Source organism: Pogona vitticeps, chromosome 5 (genome assembly GCF_051106095.1).
Source record: "Pogona vitticeps strain Pit_001003342236 chromosome 5, PviZW2.1, whole genome shotgun sequence".
NCBI classification, from domain to species: domain Eukaryota; kingdom Metazoa; phylum Chordata; class Lepidosauria; order Squamata; family Agamidae; genus Pogona; species Pogona vitticeps.
Window position 1 is genome coordinate 59,324,893 of NC_135787.1, and position 10,736 is coordinate 59,335,628.

The 10,736-nt window shown below is 38.4% G+C and overlaps 1 protein-coding gene and 1 long non-coding RNA gene across 5 annotated transcripts in view; one reads left to right on the top strand and one right to left on the bottom strand.

The window, feature by feature from the left end:
* TENM3 (teneurin transmembrane protein 3) overlaps positions 1-10,736 on the top strand; it is a 1,852,170-nt gene that overhangs the window by 745,208 nt on the left and 1,096,226 nt on the right. The window lies entirely within an intron of this gene.
* Positions 9,036-10,736, bottom strand: part of LOC144589401 (uncharacterized) — a 32,209-nt gene continuing 30,508 nt past the window's right edge. Inside the window, exon 2 of the long non-coding RNA XR_013545486.1 lies at positions 9,036-9,857. This is a non-coding gene — a long non-coding RNA (uncharacterized LOC144589401). The remainder of the gene's footprint in view (positions 9,858-10,736) is intronic.

The following is a 10,736-nucleotide window of genomic DNA, read 5'->3' on the forward strand; positions in this document are numbered from 1 at the left end:
GCTAAAAACATAGTCTAGCATCCACATGGAATTGTCTTGCACATGACTAACATTTGACTAGACCTCTGTAGTACTTGAGAATATGGTTAATGAAGAAGAAATAAGAAATTTTATTCAAATTGATACAGGCTCAATTCTACTTTTTTAACCTTTTTCTGATTGTCATGCTTAACTGTGTTGTGTTGCCTGCTTATGGCTTTGGATGCAAAGAAATTGCAATATATAAGTTTTTTTTTTCACACATTCAAGACTGTTACTGAAAGTGTGCATATATCTTTCAGTTTCTCATCTTTGGAAGCATCAGGTTCTTTGTCTCCTCTCTCTTTTTTCGACGTGTACCCAGGTAGCCATGCACAACTAAAAATGTGCATAAGCACACTTTAATCATACTTTTTCCACATTTGGTGAAATGTATATGCATAATGTACACATAGTGGAATGTGGTGGTGCTGCTGTGGGTTAAACTGCAGAAGTCTCTGTGCTGCAGGGTCGTAAGATCGAATCCATGTGACAGAGTGAGCTCCCGTCGCTTGTCCCAGCTCCTGCCAACCTAGCAGTTTGAAGGCATGCAAATGCAAGTAGAGAAATAGGTACCACCTCGGTGGGAAGGTAACAGTGTTCCGTGTCTAGTTGTGCGGGCCACGTGATCACGGAAACTGTCTTTGGACAAACACTGGCTCTATGGCTTGGAAACGGGGATGAGCACTGCCCCCTAGAGTCGGACACGACTGGACTAAATGTCCTTTACCTTTAATGTAGACATACACTTGTATATGTGCATTTAAAAAATGTATTTACACAGTGTATAATAGATGTCGTTATCAAATATGTACAAAAGAGAAAAAGTCTTACAACCAAATAAAGAGATCCTGAAAAATGTCATTCAAACAAAACAGGCAGACTTCTATATACTGTTTTGTGGCTACGGCAAGCTCTTCTGATTCATCAGAATTAGTTATCTTTCTCAGGCAGAATTTTCTATGCCCAGCCCCCGGTGAGTCAGACCTCCTTCTCTATCAAGCGGAAGTCTTCCAATGTTCCCAAAATAAATAATGCTTAGAAAACACCTTCCAACTTCCCCCTGGGTAATAAGGTGCAGAATAGAGGCATTCTGGATAATTTTAGGGAGACTGTAGAACCACGAGATCCTAGCCGCTTGCCATGCTCTCAAGCACATCCTGAAACTATGCTAGCCCTATACTCTATAGCTAATTCATTGGGACCTTTTTCGGCATTGTTTTTTTTCTTTGAGATTAGAAAATAAAACACTTTAAAAAGGCTCACCAAACTGTCTGCCCTAGCTGGTATGTATCAGTTGAACACTGGGTGTACTGGTGGCTCCACCATGGATCTTCCTTTCCTCCAACTGTACTTAAAATGCTATAATAGGAATAGCAAAATAATTTTGGACAACTAAGGTGAAAACATGTGCCCTTTCCCTCAGAACAGATCAGTAATTAAATTTAGCCCTGAAGTTGCTCTTCTTTCTCCCACTTCCCCGCCTTATCTGTCAGTGTCGCCTGAATACAAATAATTGAACAATAATTTTACTTCTTTCAGAGAATAGCTCTGTGGACAAATGTCTCTATGTTCCATTTGTTTTGGACCTCAGACAAGGCATTAGGAGAAAAAGACCTGGCAGAGCCACTAGTACATCTCAAGGGATATCTAGACAAAATACGTGAATATCCGATTAGACAGATTTCTGAGCTAAGATGTTTCATGAAAACCTGGTAACAAAACTGCATGGTAGCTGATGTTGGGCCACAATACGCCTTTCTGTGCCCATTCAGTTCATGTGTGAAGGCAAAGACTCTGAGGTACAGAGGTAGGAGTAGGAAATGCTTTCTTCCATCTGCTCAGCAAAGTTGGAGAAGGGAAAATTGTAATAATGTTTTGCTTTCTGTAAAGTGAACACCACCGCTGTTATTCAATTTGCCGAATACTTTTCAGATCAAATGAGCACTAAGAAGTGTTTGGCTCATTTGTTATTGGAAAAGACCGTACCAACTTAGTCAAGCAAGAAAATTACCTCAAAAGCTTACAAGATTTATAATGCTTAGAAAACAAAACAAAAAAGGGCAATTCAAAACCTAATGAGACATTTTAGGCCTCATTTACATCTGTAACCTGACCCATTTCTGCAAAGTGGTAATTTGGTAATTTACATACTAAAAGCTAGGTATTTATTCATCCTTAACACAAAAAGATGATGAGATTACTAATACTATAGCACAATTAGCATTACCTTATACTTCATATTGTCATACTTATACCAGACAACTACTAGTATGTGTTTTTTTTGTTAACACATTCTATTAAATGTAGTATTACACTATAATGTAGTATTACACTATAATGATGGAAATACATAATCTTTGCTGTCCAACGTCAGACACAGCATTAGTGGCTTTAATGAGAAAAGAAGTAACTATTGGAAAACCAAGGAAAACCATATAACACCATGTATAGAAAACATATTGTGATGGTTTGCTACAGCACTTACCACAGCATAACAAAAATGCTTGAGTCTTGAGTATCAGAACATTTTATATGAAACAGTAAAATTAGGAATGCTACACACATTGCTTTGCAATGAAATTTTGTGTGGGCAATTTTATGTTTTATAGCTATAAAGTCCACTAATAAGCATTGCGTAAGAAAGCTCCATTCATATTGTAAATGTACAACAATAGGAGTAAATGTAAGGGAAGATGTACAGTTATTTCATAATGCTGAAACCCTATTCAGCCGATCAAAGGGCTTAATTTCAAAGTTTGAGACAGGAAATAATTCTAGCTTCACCTCCTTCATGCCTGGTGCTCTCTCCACGGCTAGAAGGAGAGTCTGAAGAAGTGTTGGTCTGCTACACATGGAGCCCCTCCATGAAATCTGTCACCCTAATTTTTCAGAATTTTCAAACTGCAAGAACTTTCTTCTTCAGACACTCCCTCTAGCTTTGGAGACAGCAATAGGCAGAGGGATGTGCTAGAGAACTCACTTCTGTTCATGATTTCAAATTAACCTTTTTTGAGTGTCTGAATAGGTCTGAATTACATTGAGGTTTATTTCTGCTAAGGTATTGGAACAAGAGAGCTGTTATAAACCTTTGTAGAAAAGATGAAACTTGAAAACTAGACCAAAGCAGATATTCTGTAAATTTACAGCATTTATTTATTTGTATTTGCGAAGGCTTTCACGGCCGGGGTCTAATGTTTGTTGTGGGTTTTTCTGAAGATGCTGGCCACAGAGACTGGCGAAACGTTAAGAAGAACAACCTTTAGAACACGGCCAAAGAGCCCGAAAAACCCACAACAACCTTTTGTTTGTTTGTTAGATTTATATACCACCCATTTGAACGTGTCTACTCTGGGAGGTTTACATATAACATAAAAATAAACTAAGATAAAATCCAGAGTAATCCAAGATGGGAAAGGAAAAAAGAAGGGGGGAAAAAGAAAAGGAAGGAGGAGGAGATAAAAGAAAAAGAAGAAAAGGAGGTAAAAGCTAGGTAATGGCTGTAGCTGCCTGGCTATACCTGCCTGTATAGCCATGTTTTCAAGTTAGTCTTAAAGGCCCTCAGCGAGGGAGCCAGGCGGATCTCAACAGGTAAGTTGTTCCAAAGGCAAGGGCCCACTGCCGAGAAGGCCTGATTTCTAGTATTTTCTCACCGGGCCTCTTTTGGCATTAGGCCCCTCAGCTGCCCAGCCTGACTGGAGTGCGTGATACAGGTAGAACTGGGTGGAAGAAGGCGCTTTGCCAAATTACATCTTTGGTTTTGTTGTTTTAGTTAATTATGGGCACAAAGAATGGAAAGGCAATCCTTATGGAAATGCTATGTCTGGAGAAGCTTACTCTTCAAGATTGTTAGATACTAAGGGCCACAAGTGGCTTTTTGTTTGTTTATGAATTGATCCCATGAAGGAGGAGGAATTAAGAATTCCATACATCCAGTAAGCTGTACCATTTGAGAAATTACAGTTGTTTTTTTTCCTGAGACAAGTTGATGACAAATACAAATGTGTCATGGCATTACCTAACCTATGTATAACTCTCATTGCCGGTGCAATTAAACTAGTCTGCAATGGCAGATATCCATTCTCTGACTGTCTTGAATCCATCATATTGTGAGATCCCAACCCTTCTTTGAGCCCCAAAATAGCTGCAAGAACTGTTCCTGGCCCTCATCACGTTTATCTTACCCAAAGGTGATGCCTCAAATTTCTAATCAGATTTCAGTCTCAATTTACTTGACTGGTTGTGAGCTGTTGATGTACTAGCTTAATCAACATAGAGTTGATGAGTGATTCTGGGAGACATCTTGCCCAGCAACATAGTCTGAAATAACCAAAATGAAAAATTGTCAAGCAATGCCAATCTGAACAATACAGTACAGTATAGGGTGATTCCATCTCAACCTCTGCACTGACCAACTAATCCAGCATCATGACAATCTGAAGGTGGATGAATTCTAAGGAGCTTGGCAAGTATGTTGAAAGGTGGGCCTCCAGGTTTAAGAGGCAAACTAGTACCCAGTTCCCATTACCCAGTCCACACAAGACAATCCTGTTTAACCAGGTGTCCACCCATCACAGATTCTCATAACAATCACATACTGCCTTCCTCTAAGCTTTATAATTCTAGAAAAACACATAAATAGGATAATTTTATAACTTTATTTTCTGATATTCAAAAAAGAATGAAAGGCTTGTACTCCAGCACAGAAAAAAATCACCATAAAAAGATTGAGATTTTTAGGTGAGAATCTCAATGATATAAACATATTGTATTTGCTTCCTCACAGTCTGTATTTTAACATTCAGGCCAAGATCCAGTGGTGTGCTTATTCTGGATTCCATTTCTTCTATCAGCAGAATCAAGTCCATCTCCTACTCCAACATCTATGGCAGTGAAAACCCACTGGAGGATTATCCAGCCCTCCCCCAAAACAGTTTTTTTAAGGATACACTGGAAACTGTACAAAGGGGGGAGATCAACTCCACTGACAGACATTATTGAGTGTAGCCAAAGTCACCACTGGATAGTGTTCTTTCTAAACAATAAGGAATCTTGTTAGGTTGTCTCTTTTTTATGTTGAAGATTGCATTTTATAATTTCTTTCTTGTGGGTTCCTCTGATTACCCTGAAAGGAATCCCAATCAATTATACAAAGGCATGCCACCTGGAACAGGACATTTCTTACGTGTAGTTAATGGTTTTAGCTATGTTCTCTTTCATCACTTTTATTAAACCTGGTGACTTCAGGAGGAATCCACAAAGCATTACATTATTGGCTTCACATGAAACAGTTGCAGTTGATCAATAAATATATATTCTTAATGTAGTCTCAAATGTAAGAAACACAGTTTCTCAAAAGCACACTTAAAAGGGCTATTCGTGCTGTTTTTATTGATTTCCACCACCATCCCACTCAGTACCAGTCACAGTATGAATTCTATGTGCTATTACAAAGACAAATTCTGAACTTACAAAGATGAATGTTTATTATGGAGAGGAAACATACAGTACGTAGATAACAATATTAGTCCAGCTGCCAGAATCTAAATTTATCTGTAACACCTAGATATTGGGGTAAAGTTATTCATAACTATAACGGAAAAAGTAACAATAATAGTAGTAATGTCCTCCATGATTAATATGAAAAGTTTGTTCTTGCTGCCGGTGAGGTTTCCTTGGTGCAGAACATGAGACATTAAATCACATCATAAGCAGTAACACAGGTCAGTAATTGATGGCCCAGATGTGTTTCTCCCTCCCTAATAATCTTGAACTGATCAATATGTTATGTTGGATCTGGACTTAGTAATATTTAGGAACATTCGATCTATGTACACTATGTGTTGCACATCAAGTCACGTGACCTAGTATGCAACAGAAAATGTCTATCTCATCTTATGCAATTCACTTCCAGAATTAAAAACCTTTTGTGTAACTGCACAACAAGATTTCAGCCCATATGTTTGAACTACTATTGCTTAAGCCCTATTCAGGCATTTATTTTTTTTTACATGCAGCATGTTTACTGCTAACCAGCAGTCCAACCACTTCCAATCCCAACCTTCCCTTGTTGAAGGGAAATATCTGAAAAAGTGCTGAAACTTTGTTTGGCTGAACATAGTTACACTGCGCCACATGATTAACAGCCCTGATAATGGTTACAGCTTCTTTCCAAACTTTCTTGAGCAGCACAGGATTATTGGGAATGGAGGGGCAGGGCTCTATTTATGTAGAAAAACGAAGGCCTGAATAGAGTTTATTTTATAATAGAATTCATTGGAAGAATTTAACTAGATCAGTGGTTTTCAACCTTGGGTTCTCAGATGTTCTTGGACTAGAAATCCTGACCATTAGTGAAGACTTTGGAGAGTTTAGTCCAAGAACATCTGGGGACCAAAGGTTGGGAACTAGATTTTATCTTTACTTATTGTCCATTATTCGTTTTTAATTTTATCAAACCATGTAGAGATTTTGGGATGTTGTTTTGTCTCGTTGTTTTGCTTGTGCACACTATGAACATCGCTTCAGATTTTTATAACTGTTATAGTATGGAAATTTTTGCAGATCGATTGGGGAGTACCACTGAAACCAACTGGCATCAAAGAAAACATGTGAACATTCAAGCTGCAATCCAGCAGTCAGTGATATGGAAACCAGTCCTACTGAACTTGCTAGGGCAAATATTTGAGTAAACGAGCATGAGACCATGCCATTGATTAGCCTTATTGATCAAAGGTTTTTCTTTCCACAACACATTCTCCAGCATGCTGTACTCAATTGCAGCAGCCACTAGATAGTGGGGTAGAGGTGTGCTGTGGTGGGTGGAATATTATGGAACTCTTGTTATAAAGAAATGGTACCCTACAGTGTGATTTACATCATGCTGTGTGAGCCGCCTACACTTTTCAGCAGTTGGCTTTGCAACTGTAATTTATTGCTCTAGAAACCATTATAATAACAGAAGAAATGCCTCAGCAAGTGTAGAGGGAAGAACACATCACAGTCAGACTGTAATGACTATTTAGACTATTTAAACTCACTCAGCTTCTTCTACGTTAGAAAAACAAGCCCTATTAAATTACTTATTTTATACATTTTATTTGCCATTCTGACTTCATTGTAGTTGAGATTAAACACCTTATTATACTTTTGAAGATAGAAGCTTATGAAAATAATTGCTCTGGAATTACTGTGTTAAGTGTAAAAACAGCTGGGATATGAATTAGATTTTTACCTTGTAGATCTCTACAGGGGAGATATATCTGCTTTCTTGCACAGATATTTCTCTCCCAATTGAACAGACTGTAGAAACTAAACTCCAAGGCTTTTTTGGCCTCTTGAAGTATATTTTACGCTAGTGAGCTTCTCAGTTCAATTGATGTGAACTAAGTTTTGTGAGCTTAACATGTACGTCCCTTTGCACATGGGAATGCAAAAGATAATCCTTTCAAAAAAGAGGCCTCCTGATGTAGATAGATTTTTGGATAGAAAAAAAAGTCTATTTCCAGTTCATGACCATTTTTCATAGAGTCCTTTCGAGGTACATTCTATCCCATTCCTACACTGATCCCTCTAAAACAGATTCATAAAAACATATTTTAACTAAAATATTTTCATAAATTATGCATTTCTGTAGATATTTTAGCTTGCATACCACAGAATAATGTTAATGTATTTGATCCTAAAATTACACATATTTATCTACATTGGCTGGAGTCCTATTGGAATTTACATAAGGTTTGCCTTTGAGAATACTTTGCCTATCTTGTTATAGCTAAATGAAGCTAATTGATGAGGTGCCAGGGTGTATTTCTGCTGTGCAGTGGGGCACGTAGCCAACACACGACCAAGACATACCAAGCATTATGTAAGACACACCACAACACTATGTAAATTAGACAGAGAAAGTTACATAAACTTTATTGCTCTAGTAGGATTTTGGCCATTTTGAGACATTTCTGAAAACCAAAGTTTGTAAAATGTGGAAACTAAGATGTGTGCTTCTATAAAGCCCACATCAACATGTTTTGTCACTTCTTACCTCTGTCTCGACTGTTAAATTCATGTCTGGTTCCTTCATTGTGGTTTGCTGTATCTGCCAATTCCTTTCTGTCTGTCTGTCTGTCTGTCTGTCTGTCTGTCTGTCCGTCCGTCCGTCCGTCCGTCCGTCCGTCCGTCCGTCCGTCCGTCCGTCCGTCTGTCTGTGCAGTTATTAGTTTTTGTATATATTTTAAATTGTCCACATTGCTTCAACATATTCTCCCCGTTGCCTAAAGCAAATTTAAATAATGGCTTGCAGACATTTAAATGTGCATTTTTCTATAGGCACTTTTCAGGTGTGTACATGGTTTTAGAATGCCAGAGCACAACTTGCATAGTTCAGGAAGTATGGACCAAGACAAACCTCATACTGAAATTAAACCCCTCACACATCCCCACTGAAGAAGAAAAAAGACTGAGAAAGAGCTGAGTTTATTTATGTCTATATTAGCATAAACAAATAAAATAAAATCAGTTCACTTTTTTAAAAAAAGTGTTTCTCCTTTCAGATTTAAGCCCTTAAAAGGAGAAAGTCACAAAGTGCCCAGTCAATCTCTTACCAGTAAACTTGTCATGGACGCCCAGGGTGATGCTCTGAAAAAGCCATTGCCCTCAACTGCCATCCCATGCACCTCTGTCCTAATTTTTAGGCATGGAGGTGATAATCATCCTTAGGCTGACACACCTTTTCCTTTCAAAGGATCGTGTCTGAAAGGAGAAGAGAAGAGCCAGTTCGTTGACAGACTATGAAAGTGGCCTGATAGAGACATTATTGTATTCTTGAAGGCTTTCACAGCTGGGATCTAATGGTTATTGTAGGTTTTTCGGGCTGTTTGGCCGTGTTCTAAAGGTTTTTCTTCTTCCTAACATTTCACCAGTCTTTGTGGCCGGCATCTTCAGAGGACAGGAGTCAGAACTCTGTCTGTGCTCTGCTGCAGTTTGTTGGATAGTTGAGTATTTATAGCTGTAAGATCAGCTTTTTGTTTTTTTCAGGAGATTGGATGATTATGGTGATCAACGTCCTTTTTGTTCTGGGTGTATTGTTGTGATAAGGGGGAGAGATGATATGTCACTGTGATTGATGGGTGTCGTTAGCTGGTCTTTTGTGTGCAGTGATCAACAGTCCTTGTGGCAGGGTTGAGTTTGTTGACCTTTTGAAGGCTGTATTTTTCAGTGCTGGGAGCCAGGCTTTGTTGAGTTTTAAGACATTCTTCTTTTTTGTTGAAGCTCTGCTGGTGTTTGTGGATTTCAATGGCTTCCCTGTGCAATCTAACATAATGATTGCTGGTGTTGTCCAGTACTTCTGTATTGTGAAATCGAATTTCATGTCCAGCTTGTTTCAGAGCAGGTTCATCTACTGCTGATTTTCCCAGTTGTTTAGTCTGCCGTGTCTGTCATGTTCTTTGATTCTGGTGTGGATGCTGCATTTTGTGGTTCCAGTATATACTTGGCGACAACTGTAAGGTACCCAGTATATGCCTACAGTGGTGAGGAGGTCCCTTTTGTCTTTTGCTGACCGTAACATTTGTTGTATTTCTGTGGTGGCCCTGAATACTTTTTGTAGGTTGTGCTTTTTCAAAAGTTTCCTCTTGCGGTCCGTGACCCCTTTGATGTATGGCAGAAATACTTTATTTGTGGGTGGCTTTTTTCTTCTTCTTCAGTTTGGTGTTGTTTTCTTGGTTTGATGGCTCTTATGATTTCATTCTTGGAATAGCCATTTGCCTGTAGGCCCCATCATTGCTTGTGGATTATCCTATTTAGCAGCTCTGGAAGGCACTGATATTATTCTGCCATGCTATCTGTCAAAACCAAGAAAAGAGTTGCAGAATTAAAAAAAACTCTACAAAACTTGTTTTCCTAAGACAAGCAGAAACAACGTATATGCTATTAATGTGGCTGTCATACTGTATCACACCCTCCACCCTCACATTTTTAGTCTTCATCCAAGTTGTTTGGCCCAGAGGAAGTGGGGACTGGAAGTTTTATCTCCTAATTAATCTGTTCATATTGACAGTGAACCTTTGCATAAAATGAGCAAAACCTTGCCAGTTGATCTTTTTAATGCCATCTTCCCATCATACCTTCATCACAATACTACCTTATAATGCTAATTAAAATTACAGCCAGCCTCCTGACCCTCTAACTACCCTAGTTATTTTACAGTTAAAGCAATCTTTTCTCAAGTAAGCACATTTCTCAGAATGATAAGATTTCTGTGTGAATTTTTAATAAAAGTATACTTTATTTGGGACATGAACTAGCATTTCCTTCTCCAGGCATAGCATGCAATTATTAGAGACAACAACACCATTAACAACTTGATAATTTGTGGTGGCTTGGTCTCTTGTAGCATGTATATCTATACCATACTGTGAAATGTTCATTGTTTCTGTTTGTTTTATCTATTCTATTTCTGCTGGCTTTGTCAGCTTTTCTCTTTGCTTTTCAATCTCCCTTCTTGATCCAGTATAAATCCCAGTCCAAATGGTACCAATATAATTTTGATGGCAAAGTTTTCAAAGCTACAGCTCTCACACATTGGGATTTTTTTTCTTTTGTCGTGTGTGCGTGTGTATCCTCATCAATATTGGTTCCATCTTAATTGATGTTCTCTTTCACAAAAAGAAACAACTGCCATACTTAGTTACAGTCCCAAATGTTTCTTGCTGTTGACTTAC